Raw genomic sequence first — 18580 nt, 5'->3', positions numbered from 1 at the left:
TGGCTTAACCGCCTGGCTTATTGCTGCTTGGCTTAACCGCCTGGCCTTTTGATGCTTGGCTTAACCGCCTGGCCTTCTGATGCTTGGCTTAACCGCCTGGCCTTCTGATGCTTGGCTTAACCGCCTGGCCTTCTGATGCTTGGCTTAACCGCCTGGCCTTCTGATGCTTGGCTTAACCGCCTGGCCTTCTGATGCTTGGCTTAACCGCCTGGCCTTCTGATGCTTGGCTTAACCGCCTGGCCTTCTGATGCTTGGCTTAACCGCCTGGCATATAAAAAAAATACAAAAATTAAAAAAAAATTAAAAAATACAAAAATGAAAAAAAAATAAAAAATACAAAAATAAAAAAAAATATATATATATAGTGGAAAACTTTTTTTAGAATAAGTTTCAGTTAAGTTTTGATTTTTTTTTCAAACAAAAAAAAAAAAGGGGGAAAATTTTTTTTAGCATAAGTTTCAGTGAAGTTTTGAAATTATTTAGTTTATTGTTGTAAGGAAATTAAGATGCTTGGCTTTACCGCCTGGCCTATTGCTGCTTGGCTTAACCGCCTGGCCTTCTGATGCTTGGCTTAACCGCCTGGCATTCTGATGCTTGGCTTAACCGCCTGGCTTATTGCTGCTTGGCTTAACCGCCTGGCCTAATGATGCTTGGCTTAACCTCCTGGCCTAATAATGCTTGGCTTAACCGCTTGGCCTAATAATGCTTGGCTTAACCGCCTGGCCTAATAATGCTTGGCTTAAATGCCTGACCTAATGGTGCTTGGCTTAACTGCCTTGGCTAAGGATGTTTGGCTCAACTGACAGGGCTAAGGAGGTTTGGCTAAACTACTTTGTCTGAGGGTGTATGGCTTAACTGCCTGGCCTAAGGGTGTTGGCTGACCTGCCCTATCTAGGAAGGTTTGGCTTAACTACCTGGTTTATGTGTGGCTGAACTGTCTGGAAAAAACCGAAACGCTTAACTGGCTGGCCTAAAAAGAAGGGCCTAGGTGACTGGACTTAAAATGTTTGGCATGAACGCGTGGACTAGGGATGTTTGGCTTACCTGATTTGTAGATGGGTGCTTGGCTTAACTACCTGGGCTAAGGTTGTATGGCGAAAATGCCTTGCCTTGGGAAATATGGCTTAGAGGCCATACCTAAGGAAGTTTTGCGTAACTGTCTCAGCTTAGGATGTTTGGCTCAACTGACTGGCCTATGAAAGTTTGGCTTAACTATCTGTGCTAAGGAGGGATGGCTTAACTGCCTGGCCTGATGATGCTTGGCTTAACTGCCTGGCCTAATAATGCAAGGCTTAACTGCCTGGCCTAATAATGCTTGGCTTAACTGCCTGGCATAATGATGCTTGGCTTAACTGCCTGGCCTAATAATGCTTGGCTTAACTGCCAGGCCTGATGATGCTTGGCTTAACCGCCTGGCTTATTGCTGCTTGGCTTAACCGCCTGGCCTTTTGATGCTTGGCTTAACCGCCTGGCCTTCTTATGCTTGGCTTAACCGCCTGGCCTTTTGATGCTTGGCTTAACCGCCTGGCCTTCTGATGCTTGGCTTAACCGCCTGGCCTTCTGATGCTTGGCTTAACCGCCTGGCTTATTGCTGCTTGGCTTAACCGCCTGGCCTTTTGATGCTTGGCTTAACCGCCTGGCCTTCTGATGCTTGGCTTAACCGCCTGGCCTTCTGATGCTTGGCTTAACCGCCTGGCCTTCTGATGCTTGGCTTAACCGCCTGGCATATAAAAAAAAAATACAAAAATGAAAAAAAAAATTAAAAAATACAAAAATGAAAAAAAAAATAAAAAATACAAAAATAAAAAAATATATATTTATATAGTGGAAAACTTTTTTTAGAATAAGTTTCAGTTAAGTTTTGATTTTTTTTCCAAACAAAAAAAAAGGGGGAAAATTATTTTTAGCATAAGTTTCGGTGAAGTTTTTAAATTATTTAGTTTATTGTTGTAAGGAAATTAAGATGCTTGGCTTTACCGCCTGGCCTATTGCTGCTTGGCTTAACCGCCTGGCCTTCTGATGCTTGGCTTAACCGCCTGGCATTCTGATGCTTGGCTTAACCGCCTGGCCTTCTGATGCTTGGCTTAACCGCCTGGCCTTCTGATGCTTGGCTTAACCGCCTGGCCTTCTGATGCTTGGCTTAACCGCCTGGCCTTCTGATGCTTGGCTTAACTGCCTGGCCTTCTGATGCTTGGCTTAACCGCCTGGCTTATTGCTGCTTGGCTTAACCGCCTGGCCTTCTGATGCTTGGCTTAACCGCCTGGCCTTCTGATGCTTGGCTTAACCGCCTGTCCTAGTGATGCTTGGCTTAACCGCCTGGCCTTCTGATGCTTGGCTTAACCGCCTGGCCTTCTGATGCTTGGCTTAACCGCCTGGCTTATTGCTGCTTGGCTTAACCGCCTGGCCTTCTGATGCTTGGCTTAACCGCCTGGCTTAATGATGCTTGGCTGAACCGCCTGGCCTAATGATGCTTTGCTTAACTGCCTGGCCTAATAATGCTTGGCTTAACTGCCAGGCCTTCTGATGCTTGGCTTAACTGCCAGGCCTTCTGATGCTTGGCTTAACCACCTGGCTTATTGCTGCTTGGCTTAACCGCCTGGCCTTTTGATGCTTGGCTTAACCGCCTGGCCTTCTGATGCTTGGCTTAACCGCCTGGCCTTCTGATGCTTGGCTTAACCGCCTGGCCTTCTGATGCTTGGCTTAACCGCCTGGCCTTCTGATGCTTGGCTTAACCGCCTGGCCTTCTGATGCTTGGGCTAACCGCCTGGCCTTCTGATGCTTGGCTTAACCGCCTGGCCTTCTGATGCTTGGCTTAACCGCCTGGCCTTCTGATGCTTGGCTTAACCGCCTGGCCTTCTGATGCTTGGCTTAACCGCCTGGCCTTCTGATGCTTGGCTTAACCGCCTGGCCTTCTGATGCTTGGCTTAACCGCCTGGCATATAAAAAAGATACAAAAATTTAAAAAAAATTAAAAAATACAAAAATGAAAAAAAAAATAAAAAATACAAAAATAAAAAAAAATATATATATATATAGTGGAAAACTTTTTTCAGAATAAGTTTCAGTTAAGTTTTGATTTTTTCTTTCAAACAAAAAAAAAAGGGGGAAAATTTTTTTTAGCATAAGTTTCAGTGAAGTTTTGAAATTATTTAGTTTATTGTTGTAAGGAAATTAAGATGCTTGGCTTTACCGCCTGGCCTATTGCTGCTTGGCTTAACCGCCTGGCCTTCTGATGCTTGGCTTAACCGCCTGGCATTCTGATGCTTGGCTTAACCGCCTGGCTTATTGCTGCTTGGCTTAACCGCCTGGCCTAATGATGCTTGGCTTAACCGCCTGGACTAATAATGCTTGGCTTAACCGCTTGGCCTAATAATGCTTGGCTTAACCTCCTGGCCTAATAATGCTTGGCTTAAATGCCTGACCTAATGGTGCTTGGCTTAACTGCCTTGGCTAAGGATGTTTGGCTCAACTGACAGGGCTAAGGAGGTTTGGCTAAACTACTTTGTCTGAGGGTGTATGGCTTAACTGCCTGGCCTAAGGGTGTTGGCTGACCTGCCCTATCTAGGAAGGTTTGGCTTAACTACCTGGTTTATGTGTGGCTGAACTGTCTGGAAAAAACCGAAACGCTTAACTGGCTGGCCTAAAAAGAAGGGCCTAGGTGACTGGACTTAAAATGTTTGGCATGAACGCGTGGACTAGGGATGTTTGGCTTACCTGATTTGTAGAGGGGTGCTTGGCTTAACTACCTGGGCTAAGGTTGTATGGCGAAAATGCCTTGCCTTGGGAAATATGGCTTAGAGGCCATACCTAAGGAAGTTTTGCGTAACTGCCTCAGCTTAGGATGTTTGGCTCAACTGACTGGCCTATGAAAGTTTGGCTTAACTATCTGTGCTAAGGAGGGATGGCTTAACTGCCTGGCCTTCTGATGCTTGGCTTAACCGCCTGGCCTTCTGATGCTTGGCTTAACCGCCTGGCCTTCTGATGCTTGGCTTAACCGCCTGGCCTTCTGATGCTTGGCTTAACTGCCTGGCCTTCTGATGCTTGGCTTAACCGCCTGGCCTATTGCTGCTTGGCTTAACCGCCTGGCCTTATGATGCTTGGCTTAACCGCCTGGCTTATTGTTGCTTGGCTTAACCGCCTGGCTTATTGTTGCTTGGCTTAACCGCCTGGCCTTCTTATGCTTGGCTTAACCGCCTGGCCTTCTGATGCTTGGCTTAACTGCCTGGCCTTCTGATGCTTGGCTTAACTGCCTGGCTTTCTGATGCTTGGCTTAACCGCCTGGCCTAGTGATGCTTGGCTTAAGCCAAGCATCAGAAGGCCAGGCGGTTAAGCCAAGCATCAGAAGGCCAGGCGGTTAAGCCAAGCAGCAATAAGCCAGGCGGTTAAGCCAAGCATCAGAAGGCCAGGCAGTTAAGCCAAGCATCAGAAGGCCAGGCGGTTAAGCCAAGCATCAGAAGGCCAGGCGGTTAAGCCAAGCATCAGAAGGCCAGGCGGTTAAGCCAAGCAGCAATAAGCCAGGCGGTTAAGCCAAGCATCTTAATTTCCTTACAACAATAAACTAAATAATTTCAAAACTTCACTGAAACTTATGCTAAAAAAAATTTTCCCCCTTTTTTTTTTTGTTTGGAAAAAAAATCAAAACTTAAATGAAACTTATTCTAAAAAAAGTTTTCCACTATATATATATTTTTTTTATTTTTGTATTTTTTATTTTTTTTTTTCATTTTTGTATTTTTTTATTTTTTTTTCATTTATGTATTTTTTTTATATGCCAGGCGGTTAAGCCAAGCATCAGAAGGCCAGGCGGTTAAGCCAAGTATCAGAAGGCCAGGCGGTTAAGCCAAGCATCAAAAGGCCAGGCGGTTAAGCCAAGCATCAAAAGGCCAGGCGGTTAAGCCAGGCATCAGAAGGCCAGGCGGTTAAGCCAAGCATCAGAAGGCCAGGCGGTTAAGCCAAGCATCAGAAGGCCAGGCGGTTAAGCCAAGCATCAGAAGGCCAGGCGGTTAAGCCAAGCATCAGAAGGCCAGGCGGTTAAGCCAAGCATCAAAAGGCCAGGCGGTTAAGCCAAGCATCATCAGGCCTGGCACTTAAGCCAAGCATTATTAGGCCAGGCAGTTAAGCCAAGCATCATTAGGCCAGGCAGTTAAGCCAAGCATTATTAGGCCAGGCAGTTAATCCATCCCTCCTTAGCCCAGATAGTTAAGCCAAACTTTCATAGGCCAGTCAGTTGAGCCAAACATCCTAAGCCGAGGCAGTTACGCAAAACTTCCTTAAGTATGGCCTCTAAGCCATATTTCCCAAGGCAATGCATTTTCGCCATACAACCTTAACCCAGGTAGTTAAGCCAAGCACCCCTATACAAATCAGGTAAGCCTAACATCCCTAGTCCACGCGTTCATGCCAAACATTTTAACTCCAGTCACCTAGGCCCTTCTTTTTAGGCCAGCCAGTTAAGCGTTTCGGTTTTTTCCAGACAGTTCAGCCACACATAAACCAGGTAGTTAAGCCAAACCTTCCTAGATAGGGCAGGTCAGCCAACACCCTTAGGCCAGGCAGTTAAGCCATACACCCTCACACAAAGTAGTTTAGCCAAACCTCCTTAGCCCTGTCAGTTGAGCCAAACATCCTTAGCCAAGGCAGTTAAGCCAAGCACCATTAGGTCAGGCATTTAGGCCAAGCATTATTAGGCCAGGCGGTTAAGCCAAGCATTATTAGGCCAAGCGGTTAAGCCAAGCATTATTAGGCCAGGCGGTTAAGCCAAGCATCATTAGGCCAGGCGGTTAAGCCAAGCATCATTAGGCCAGGCGGTTAAGCCAAGCATCATTAAGCCAAGCGGTTAAGCCAACCATCAGAAGGCCAGGCGGTTAAGCCAAGCAGCAATAAGCCAGGCGGTTAATCCAAGCATCATAAGGCCAGGCGGTTAAGCCAAGCATCAGAAGGCCAGGCGGTTAAGCCAAGCATCACTAGGCCAGGCGGTTAAGCCAAGCATCAGAAGGCCAGGCGGTTAAGCCAAGCATCAGAAGGCCAGGCGGTTAAGCCAAGCAGCAATAAGCCATGCGGTTAAGCCAAGCATCAGAAGGCCAGGCAGTTAAGCCAAGCATCAGAAGGCCAGGCGGTTAAGCCAAGCATCAGAAGGCCAGGCGGTTAAGCCAAGCATCACAAGGCCAGGCGGTTAAGCCAAGCAGCAATAAGCCAGGCGGTTAAGACAAGCATCAGAAGGCCAGACGGTTAAGCCAAGCATCAATAGGCCAGGCGGTTAAGCCAAGCATCTTAATTTCCTCACAACAATAAACTAAATAATTTCAAAACTTCACTGAAACTTATGCTAAAAAAAAATTTCCCCCTTTTTTTTTTGTTTGAAAAAAAAATCAAAACTTAACTGAAACTTATTCTAAAAAAAAGTTTTCCACTATATATATATATATTTTTTTTATTATTGTATTTATTTTTTTTTCATTTTTGTATTTTTTTATTTTTTTTTCATTTTTGTATCTTTTTTTTATATGCCAGGCGGTTAAGCCAAGCATCAGAAGGCCAGGCGGTTAAGCCAAGCATCAGAAGGCCAGGCGGTTAAGCCAAGCATCAAAAGGCCAGGCGGTTAAGCCAAGCAGCAATAAGCCAGGCGGTTAAGCCAAGCATCAGAAGGCCAGGCGGTTAAGCCAAGCATCAAAAGGCCAGGCGGTTAAGCCAAGCATCATCAGGCCTGGCAGTTAAGCCAAGCATTATTAGGCCAGGCAGTTAAGCCAAGCATCATTAGGCCAGGCAGTTAAGCCAAGCATTATTAGGCCAGGCAGTTAAGCCTTGCATTATTAGGCCAGGCAGTTAAGCCAAGCATCATCAGGCCAGGCAGTTAAGCCATCCCTCCTTAGCACAGATAGTTAAGCCAAACTTTCATAGGCCAGTCAGTTGAGCCAAACATCCTAAGCTGAGGCAGTTACGCAAAACTTCCTTAGGTATGGCCTCTAAGCCATATTTCCCAAGGCAAGGCATTTTCGCCATACAACCTTAGCCCAGGTAGTTAAGCCAAGCACCCCTATACAAATCAGGTAAGCCAAACATCCCTAGTCCACGCGTTCATGCCAAACATTTTAAGTCCAGTCACCTAGGCCCTTCTTTTTAGGCCAGCCAGTTAAGCGTTTCGGTTTTTTCCGGACAGTTCAGCCACACATAAACCAGGTAGTTAAGCCAAACCTTCCTAGATAGAGCAGGTCAGCCAACACCCTTAGGCCAGGCAGTTAAGCCATACACCCTCAGACAAAGTAGTTTAGCCAAACCTCCTTAGCCCTGTCAGTTGAGCCAAACATCCTTAGCCAAGGCAGTTAAGCCAAGCACCATTAGGCCAGGCATTTAAGCCAAGCATTATTAGGCCAGGCGGTTAAGCCAAGCATTATTAGGCCAAGCGGTTAAGCCAAGCATTATTAGGCCAGGCGGTTAAGCCAAGCATCAGAAGGCCAGGCGGTTAAGCCAAACATCATTAAGCCAGGCGGTTAAGCCAAGCAGCAATAAGCCAGGCGGTTAAGCCAAGCAGCAATAAGCCAGGCGGTTAAGCCAAGCATCAGAAGGCCAGGCGGTTAAGCCAAGCATCAGAAGGCCAGGCAGATAAGCCAAGTATCAGAAGGCCAGGCGGTTAAGCCAAGCATCACTAGGCCCGGCGGTTAAGCCAAGTATCAGAAGGCCAGGCGGTTAAGCCAAGCATCAGAAGGCCAGGTGGTTAAGCCAAGCAGCAATAAGCCAGGCGGTTAAGCCAAGCATCAGAAGGCCAGGAAGTTAAGCCAAGCATCAGAAGGCCAGGCGGTTAAGCCAAGCATCAGAAGGCCAGGCGGTTAAGCCAAGCATCAGAAGGCCAGGCGGTTAAGCCAAGCAGCAATAAGCCAGGCGGTTAAGCCAAGCATCAGAATGCCAGGCGGTTAAGCCAAGCATCAGAAGGCCAGGCGGTTAAGCCAAGCATCTTAATTTCCTTACAACAATAAACTAAATAATTTCAAAACTTCACTGAAACTTATGCTAAAAAAAATTTTTCCACTTTTTTTTTTTGTTTGAAAAAAAAATCAAAACTTAACTGAAACTTATTCTAAAAAAAGTTTTCCACTATATATATATATATTTTTTTTATTTTTGTATTTTTTATTTTATTTTTCATTTTTGTATTTTTTAATTTTTTTTTCATTTTTGTATTTTTTTTTTTATATGCCAGGCGGTTAAGCCAAGCATCAGATGGCCAGGCGGTTAAGCAAAGCATCAGAAGGCCAGGCGGTTAAGCCAAGCATCAAAAGGCCAGGCGGTTAAGCCAAGCAGCAATAAGCCAGGCGGTTAAGCCAAGCATCAGAAGGCCAGGCGGTTAAGCCAAGCATCAGAAGGCCAGGCGGTTAAGCCAAGCATCAAAAGGCCAGGCGGTTAAGCCAAGCAGCAATAAGCCAGGCGGTTAAGCCAAGCATCATCAGGCCTGGCAGTTAAGCCAAGCATTATTAGGCCAGGCAGTTAAGCCAAGCATCATTAGGCCAGGCAGTTAAGCCAAGCATTATTAGGCCAGGCAGTTAAGCCTTGCATTATTAGGCCAGGCAGTTAAGCCAAGCATCATCACGCCAGGCAGTTAAGCCATTCCTCCTTAGCCCAGATAGTTAAGCCAAACTTTCATAGGCCAGTCAGTTGAGCCAAACATCCTAAGCTGAGACAGTTACGCAAAACTTCCTTAGGTATGGCCTCTAAGCCATATTTCCCAAGGCAAGGCATTTTCGCCATACAACCTTAGCCCAGGTAGTTAAGCCAAGCACCCCTATACAAATCAGGTAAGCCAAACATCCCTAGTCCACGCGTTCATGCCAAACATTTTAAGTCCAGTCACCTAGGCCCTTCTTTTTAGGCCAGCCAGTTAAGCGTTTCGGTTTTTTCCGGACAGTTCAGCCACACATAAACCAGGTAGTTAAGCCAAACCTTCCTAGATAGGGCAGGTCAGCCAACACCCTTAGGCCAGGCAGTTAAGCCATACACCCTCAGACAAAGTAGTTTAGCCAAACCTCCTTAGCCCTGTCAGTTGAGCCAAACATCATTAGCCAAGGCAGTTAAGCCAAGCACCATTAGGCCAGGCATTTAAGCCAAGCATTATTAGGCCAGGCGGTTAAGCCAAGCATTATTAGGCCAAGCGGTTAAGCCAAGCATTATTAGGCCGGGCGGTTAAGCCAAGCATCAGAAGGCCAGGCGGTTAAACCAAGCATCATTAAGCCAGGCGGTTAAGCCAAGCAGCAATAAGCCAGGCGGTTAAGCCAAGCAGCAATAAGCCAGGCGGTTAAGCCAAGCATCAGAAGGCCAGGCGGTTGAGCCAAGCATCAGAAGGCCAGGCAGTTAAGCCAAGTATCAGAAGGCCAGGCGGTTAAGCCAAGCATCACTAGGCCAGGCGGTTAAGCCAAGCATCAGAAGGCCAGGCGGTTAAGCCAAGCATCAGAAGGCCAGGTGGTTAAGCCAAGCAGCAATAAGCCAGGCGGTTAAGCCAAGCATCAGAAGGCCAGGCAGTTAAGCCAAGCATCAGAAGGCCAGGCGGTTAAGCCAAGCATCAGAAGGCCAGGCGGTTAAGCCAAGCATCAGAAGGCCAGGCGGTTAAGCCAAGCAGCAATAAGCCAGGCGGTTAAGCCAAGCATCAGAATGCCAGGCGGTTAAGCCAAGCATCAGAAGGCCAGGTGGTTAAGCCAAGCATCTTAATTTCCTTACAACAATAAACTAAATAATTTCAAAACTTCACTGAAACTTATGCTAAGCCAAGCATCAGAAAGTCAGGCGGTTAAGCCAAGCATCAGAAAGCCAGGCGGTTAAGCCAAGCATCAGAAGGCCAGGCGGTTAAGCCAAGCATCAGAAGGCCAGGCGGTTAAGCCAAGCAGCAATAAGCCAGGCGTTTAAGCCAAGCATCAGAAGACCAGGCGGTTAAGCCAAGCATCAGAAGGCCAGGCGGTTAAGCCAAGCATCAGAAGGCCAGGTGGTTAAGCCAAGCATCAGAAGGCCAGGCGGTTAAGCCAAGCATCAGAAGGCCAGGCGGTTAAGCCAGGCATCAGAAGGCCAGGCAGTTAAGCCAAGCAGCAATAAGCCAGGCGGTTAAGCCAAGCATCAGAAGGCCAGGCGGTTAAGCCAAGCATCAGAAGGCCAGGCGGTTAAGCCAAACATCAGAAGGCCAGGCGGTTAAGCCAAGCATCAGAAGGCCAGGCGGTTAAGCCAAGCATCAGGAGGCCGGGCGGTTAAGCCAAGCATCAGAAGGCCGGGCGGTTAAGCCAAGCTTCAGAAGGCCAGGCGGTTAAGCCAAGCAGCAATAAGCCAGGTGGTTAAGCCAAGCATCAGAAGGCCAGGCGGTTAAGCCAAGCAGCAATAAGCCAGGTGGTTAAGCCAAGCATCAGAAGGCCAGGCGGTTAAGCCAAGCAGCAATAAGCCAGGTGGTTAAGCCAAGCATCAGAAGGCCAGGCGGTTAAGCCAAGCAGCAATAAGCCAGGTGGTTAAGCCAAGCATCAGAAGGCCAGGCGGTTACGCCAAGCAGCAATAAGCCAGGTGGTTAAGCCAAGCATCAGAAGGCCAGGCGGTTAAGCCAAGCAGCAATAAGCCAGGCGGTTAAGCCAAGCATCAGAAGGCCAGGCGGTTAAGCCAAGCATCAGAAGGCCAGGCGGTTAAGCCAAGCATCAGAAGGCCAGGCGGTTAAGCCAAGCATCAGAAGGCCAGGCAGTTAAGCCAAGCAGCAATAAGCCCGGCGTTTAAGCCAAGCAGCAATAAGCCAGGCAGTTAAGCCAAGCAGCAATAAGCCAGGCGGTTAAGCCAAGCAGCAATAAGCCAGGCGGTTAAGCCAAGCAGCAATAAGCCAGGCGGTTAAGCCAAGCATCAGAAGGCCAGGCGGTTAAGCCAAGCAGCAATAAGCCAGGCGGTTAAGCCAAGCATCAGAAGGCCAGGCGGTTAAGCCAAGCAGCAATAAGCCAGGCGGTTAAGCCAAGCATCAGAAGGCCAGGCGGTTAAGCCAAGCAGCAATAAGCCAGGCGGTTAAGCCAAGCATCAGAAGGCCAGGCGGTTAAGCCAAGCAGCAATAAGCCAGGCGGTTAAGCCAAGCATCAGAAGGCCAGGCGGTTAAGCCAAGCAGCAATAAGCCAGGCGGTTAAGCCAAGCATCAGAAGGCCAGGCGGTTAAGCCAAGCAGCAATAAGCCAGGCGGTTAAGCCAAGCATCAGAAGGCCAGGCGGTTACGCCAAGCAGCAATAAGCCAGGCGGTTAAGCCAAGCATCAGAAGGCCAGGCGGTTAAGCCAAGCAGCAATAAGCCAGGCGGTTAAGCCAAGCATCAGAAGGCCAGGCGGTTAAGCCAAGCATCAGAAGGCCAGGCGGTTAAGCCAAGCATCAGAAGGCCAGGCGGTTAAGCCAAGCATCAGAAGGCCAGGCGGTTAAGCCAAGCAGCAATAAGCCAGGCGTTTAAGCCAAGCAGCAATAAGCCAGGCAGTTAAGCCAAGCAGCAATAAGCCAGGCGGTTAAGCCAAGCATCAGAAGGCCAGGCAGTTAAGCCAAGCAGCAATAAGCCAGGCGTTTAAGCCAAGCATCAGAAGGCCAGGCGGTTAAGCCAAGCAGCAATAAGCCAGGCGGTTAAGCCAAGCATCAGAAGGCCAGGCAGTTAAGCCAAGCATCAGAAGGCCAGGCGGTTAAGCCAAGCATCAGAAGGCCAGGCGGTTAAGCCAAGCATCAGAAGGCCAGGCGGTTAAGCCAAGCATCAGAAGGCCAGGCGGTTAAGCCAAGCATCAGAAGGCCAGGCAGTTAAGCCAAGCAGCAATAAGCCAGGTGTTTAAGCCAAGCAGCAATAAGCCAGGCAGTTAAGCCAAGCAGCAATAAGCCAGGCGGTTAAGCCAAGTATCAGAAGGCCAGGCGGATAAGCCAAGTATCAGAAGGCCAGGGGGTTAAGCCAAGCAGCAATAAGCCAGGCGGTTAAGCCAAGCATCAGAAGGCCGGGCGGTTAAGCCAAGCATCAGAAGGCCAGTCGGTTAAGCCAAGCATCAGAAGGCCAGGCGGTTAAGCCAAGCATCAGAAGGCCAGGCGGTTAAGCCAAGCATCAGAAGGCCAGGCAGTTAAGCCAAGCAGCAATAAGCCAGGCGGTTAAGCCAAGCATCAGAAGGCCAGGCGGTTAAGCCAAGCATCAGAAGGCCAGGCGGTTAAGCCAAGCATCAGAAGGCCAGGCGGTTAAGCCAAGCAGCAATAAGCCAGGCGGTTAAGCCAAGCATCAGAAGGCCAGGCGGTTAAGCCAAGCATCAGAAGGCCAGGCGGTTAAGCCAAGCAACAATAAGCCAGGCGGTTAAGCCAAGCAGCAATAAGCCAGGCGGTTAAGCCAAGTATCAGAAGGCCAGGCGGTTAAGCCAAGTATCAGAAGGCCAGGCGGTTAAGCCAAGTATCAGAAGGCCAGGCGGTTAAGCCAAGTATCAGAAGGCCAGGCGGTTAAGCCAAGTATCAGAAGGCCAGGCGGTTAAGCCAAGTATCAGAAGGTCAGGTGGTTAAGCCAAGCATCAGAAGGCCAGGCGGTTAAGCCAAGCAGCAATAAGGCAGGCGGTTAAGCCAAGCATCAGAAGGCCAGGCGGTTAAGCCAAGCAGCAATAAGCCAGGCGGTTAAGCCAAGCATCAGAAGGCCAGGCGGTTAAGCCAAGCATCAGAAGGCCAGGCGGTTAAGCCAAGCATCAGAAGGCCAGGCGGTTAAGCCAAGCAGCAATAAGCCAGGCGGTTAAGCCAAGCAGCAATAAGCCAGGCGGTTAAGCCAAGCATCATTAGGCCAGGCAGTTAAACCAAGCATCAGAAGGCCAGGCGGTTAAGCCAAGCAGCAATAAGCCAGGCGGTTAAGCCAAGCATCAGAAGGCCGGGCGGTTAAGCCAAGCATCAGAAGGCCAGGCGGTTAAGCCAAGCAGCAATAAGCCAGGCGGTTAAGCCAAGCATCAGAAGGCCGGGCGGTTAAGCCAAGCATCAGAAGGCCAGGCGGTTAAGCCAAGCAGCAATAAGCCAGGCGGTTAACTACTGCACTGTAATTGTTCCGTGGCTACTTTCCTCTTGGTAAGGGTAGAAGAGACTCTTTAGCTATGGTAAGCAGCTCTTCTAGGAGAAGGACACTCCAAAATCGTACCATTGTTCTCTAGTCTTGGGTAGTGCCATAGCCTCAGTACCACGGCCTTCCACTGTCTTGGGTTCGAGTTCTCTTGCTTCAGGGTACACCCAGGCACACTATTCTATATAATTTCTCTCCCTCTGATTTTGTTCAAGTTATAGTTTATATAGGAAATATTTATTTTAATGTTGTTGCTGTTCTTAAAATATTTTATTTTCCTTGTTTCATTTCCTCACTGGGCTATTTTCCCTGTTGGGGCCCCTGGGCTTATAGCATACTGCTTTTCCAACTAGGGTTGTAGCTTAGCAATTAATAATAATAATCTGAATCACTTGCCACGTCAAAAATCTACTACCTAGAGTAATTATGTATTCATAAGATAAATTCAAACCAGGAAAGGCATACAAATCCGTCTATCTGCAAAACCCATGTGAATATTTATTTACAATAGATGTACATATCAATTGAAGTCTACTAAATCTACGATAGTTCCTCCTAATAGAAAACGGAAAGAGAGGGGGAGAGCTAACCGTCTCGCCAGGCGATAGGGTTACATTATTACCCCCGTCATTAAATGAGACGGGTTAAACACTTGATTCATGACATAATAGCGATCAGGAGGGAATGAATATAGCAAGAGCGCCATAGCTTACTAAAGGAGGATAATAATGGACACAATTGGAAGCCAATAGCTTCACACTGTATTTAAAAGAACTTGTTTATAACTGCACAGTTGGTTTTTGAACAACGGTGATTGATAGCCTTGTTTGTCGACGTCGCCCGATTACCTCGGTCCATTTCTCCCGTATTTGGGCTCATTTTCACAGTTTTAAGTCTCGGTTCCACTTCAACTCTTTCTATTTTGTTTTATTAGTATGTTGGATAATATTTATTCAACGCTATAATTTAGTAGCATAGCTGATGTCAGTATATCAGTATACTTCTCATAGGCCTAAATAAAACTTTGTTAAGTTCATTAAATTTATATGGTATTCAGAAGGCGATATTTCAAAATTTTGTTGGTTTAGAATATGCAACCTTATGCAAGCATGGACTATTGCCTTGAATGTGGGAAGGTGAGGAAGAATAAATCCGGTGATGACCTGTGAACTCAACAGATTTTACTATATTTTGCAAGAATACTTAAGGTTTAAAAGAAGTAAGAGCGATGTATAAAAGCAAAATGCATTCTAATAGTCCTCCTGGTTGATGGTGGTTTTGAATAAATTTTAGTAAAGGACAGAGGCATTCGCGAGGCCTAATATGGCCCTCTGGGCTTTTGTAAAGGCAAAATATTTAATTTGTAGAGAAAATTGGCTAATCATATAAAACTTTAAAAAAGTAATGCAAAATATCACTAAAGCATTTCAACATATTTCGTAAACAGAGCTAAAGATTTTTTGAAATGATGATAACCTGAAAAAAATACCACACAGCATGGCTTAAAATTCTCTAGTATTAAGAATCCAGGAGTAATGTATCATATGCATAGTTATATAACTGGATTTGGAATATCAAAATAATAATAATAATAATAATGAAGTTTGTAGTAGCAATCATTTCGTAAAATTGTTTAAAAAAATGTATAGCAAAAGAGGCAAACTTCACTTAATGGGTCTCTTTAAAGGTTACTCATGAATGGCAGAGGCCTAAACACTGACCATATATAAATACAGTAATATATATCTATATATCTATATATATATATATATATATATATATATATATATATATAATATATATATATATATATATATATATATATATATATATATATATATATATATATATATATATATATATATATATATATGAACAGCACCAAGCCACTCTCCACCCAGGCTAGGACCAGAGAGGGACAGGCGATAGCTACTGATGACTCAACGAGTAGAACTATAGGTTCTCCTAACACCCCATCCTTGGCTTACAAGGATAGTAACTTAGGTTGCAGACCCTACAAGAAACTATCTTGAGCGAGACTCGAACCCCAGTCCGGAGGATAGGCGAGCAGGGACGTTTCCAATATGCTACCATAACTGAAATGCAAATATGTATCGCCTCGGGTCAATAATAATAACATTATCTCGTCGGCGGATGAAGAGATTTGATGGAAACCGCGCCAGACTTGTTCCAGGTGAAAAACTTATGCTGGCTCTGTGATTCAGGGTGCGTTTTGTATGGCAAAATATCGACAAATCCTAATTGATAACCACCAAAGGTGAAATTATTTCTGAAGGGACTCTAATAAAAACTTTTACTATATTTTATCAGCGTATCCTTTTGTGTGATGAACATTTTTGACAAATTGAACTAAGTCTAACCTCGTTGAGAAAAATTTACAGAACAAATAGAAAGAGCAATCGAGAGGAGTTGAGACAAGTTTTCATTGCACCTGACCTCACTTTTAGGGAAAGGGAAAAAGAAAGGAAGTTGCTAGAGGAATTGAGAGAGAAAAAAGAAAATGGAGAACAGGGGTGGTACATAAAGAGAGGAGAACTAGTAAGAAATGACAATTTTCGTCAAGAAGCAAACGCAAGCAGAGCGAATTAGGAAAGGTATAAATTTAGACAAAAAAGTTAACCAATGTATAAGAATATGCCTGTTAAATATCCAAGCACTAACCAAGCAGAAATTAATAGAAATAGAAAACGAGATGAACACAAATAAAGTTCATATATTTTGTTTGACAGAAACACACCAAAAAATAGATAAAATACAGCTGAGTAAAGGTCTGTTAAAGTTAGAAAAAAGAAGGGATTTTAAAGACAAAAAGGGTGGAGGGTTAATGTTAATTTTTAAAAACAATAACATCACTGAAGTAGAGGAAATAGAAACCAAACATAGCGATATAATAATGGTACAGTGCAAAATCCACAGCTTAGTATTCCTGATAATACTGGTATATTTCGCAGCAGGAAATACAGAAGAAGATAGAAAAAGAGATCAAGAATTGAAAGTGGAATGTGAAAATTTAATACAAAAAGCAGGAGAAACAACACCTTTGCTAGTTATGGGGGATTTTAACGGCCACGTGGGATTTCTTGGGCACCAACAAGTAGACAGAAATGGGGAAATGGTGCTAGATTGGATGGGTAACCACAACCTAACACTATTAAATGGAGATGAAAGGTGCTCAGGAGTATACACGTGGAATAGACAAGATCAGCATAGTGCTATTGATTTTGTACTTGCAAATAATATGCTATATAAACAATTTAAATGTATGGAAATAGATGAAGATAAAACAGTATTAGATATATCAGATCACAACTTAATAACAGTAGAATTGGAAGCAAAAACAAATAGCGAAAATAATTACAATAAAGGGAAGTGGGAAGAAATTACATATTATAGCAGTGACGCAAAAGATATAGACGAATATGTGAAATCTATAGAGAGAAAACTTGTCAGCAAGGATGTAAAAAACATTGATGAGCTAAACATAATAATGGCAGAAATGAAACAAGAACATTAGGCTAAAACATATAGGAGAAGGGTAACAAATGAAGGGAAGACCAAAGAACAACCTTGGGTAACCGAGGAAATAAGAAGAAAGATTAAGGAAAGAAAGGAACTTAATAGAAAAAAGAGAAATGAAAAAGATATTAGGATAAAAAGAGAATTAGAAGAAAAATACAATCATAAGAAGAAAGAAGTACAAATACTGGTGAAAGAGAGCATAACGTTATATGAGAAAAAGAAGACCAGGGAGATAAGAGATGATAAAAACAATAAACTATGGGAAAACATAAACAAATTAAGAAATAGCAAAGAAATAAAAAGCGAGGCAATACAATTATATGGAGATAGAGGAAATAAACTATCAGATGAAGAGGCTAAAGAAGAATTAGTAAAATTTTGGAAAACAGTCTACAACACACATGGAAATAGAATAACTGAGATCTGGAATGAGGAGGAGGAGAGTGAATACCTGGATAATTTGAGAAGAGAAAACGACATTATAACTGTAAATGAATATAGTATACCTGAACATCTAAGGGGGCATTACGATGCTGTACTTAATGTCGAAGGAATAATTAAACCCATGCCCGCCGCTGAAATGAGTAAAGGTAAATTAGAAAAATGCTTAAAACGTCTAAAGAAAGGTAAAGCAGCTGGGCCAGATGGACTAAAGCCAGACTACTACAAAGCAATGATGATGAGTGATATATGCAAGAATACACTAGTGAACTGCTACAAAGAGGAACTAGCCAGCAAAGAAAAACCCAAAAGCTGGAAAGAATCCAGAACAAAAATGTTAAAAAAGAAAAACAAGCCAACAGCAAAGGAATTGAGACCTATAGCTCTCACAAATGTATCATATACAATATACATGGCTTTTATCAAGGATGAAATAGAAAGGCATTTAAAAAGTAATAATGCCATAGAGGATAGTCAAGCGGGATTTACAGAAGGAGGGAGGATTGAGGATAATATATTCGTCTTACAATACATGGTCGAAGAAACTTTCAAAAATAAGAAAAAACTCATAGTGGCCTCTTTAGATTTCAAAAAAGCTTTCGACTCCATAAAAAGGGAAGCAGTGATAGAAACATTAAAGCAATACAAAGTACATACTAGTATAATTAACTCTATAGCTGAAGTGTATGTGGGAGACTCGACTACGTTAGACATAGGGGAAAGAGTAGAACAAAAATTGAGCGTAAGTAGTGGAATAAAGCAAGGCTGTACTGCCTCTACAACATTATTCAAATTAATTACTTATCAGATTATAAAACAAGTAGAAAAGGAAGGTAATGGTTTTAAAAATGATATTATAAAGCTAGTAGTATTATTTTTTGCTGATGATGTCCTAGTGCTTGCTGAGAATATAGAGGATGCTGAATTAAACATAAGGAAAGTGATAGATATAGGAAAGCAGTGTGGTTTAGACATAAAGAGACAAAAGTAGCGTACTTATATATAATATGAAGGAGAAACCAGATAATATAGAGGGAATAAGAGTAGTAAGCAATATTAAATACCTAGGTATCAAGGTAGGTGATGGTAGGAATATGTTCAAAACACAGAAAAGTGAAATGATAGTTAAGGCGCAAAAGCTAGCTAATCTTACATACTCGATCATAGAAAAAAGTTGTAATAAGATAATGATAGGGAAAGCATACTGGAAAAGTGTAGCACTACCTTCTATATTATATGGAACAAATGTGATTAACTTAACGGAAACGGAAATAGAAAAGTTGCAGAGAATAGAGAATGGAGTGTATAGAAGGATGTTAGGGGCTGTAAAGAATACAGCAATTGTAGCCTTGAGAGGGGATGTAGGAGCATCTGCTATGAAAACAAGGGTAATGGATGGTAAGCTGAGGTACCTTAATAGCATTTTTAAGGGAGAAAAGGACCTACTTACAGCAATAGTCAATGATATGGAAGAAAAAGAGAGGAAGTGGTGGATGCATGTGAAGAAGTATGCTGAAGAATGTGGGATGGCGATGAGAGAAGTCAAGAGATGTACGAAAGAGGACATAAAGA

Source organism: Palaemon carinicauda, chromosome 4, assembly GCF_036898095.1.
Source record: "Palaemon carinicauda isolate YSFRI2023 chromosome 4, ASM3689809v2, whole genome shotgun sequence".
NCBI lineage: Eukaryota > Metazoa > Arthropoda > Malacostraca > Decapoda > Palaemonidae > Palaemon > Palaemon carinicauda.
This window is presented reverse-complemented; position numbering follows the sequence as displayed.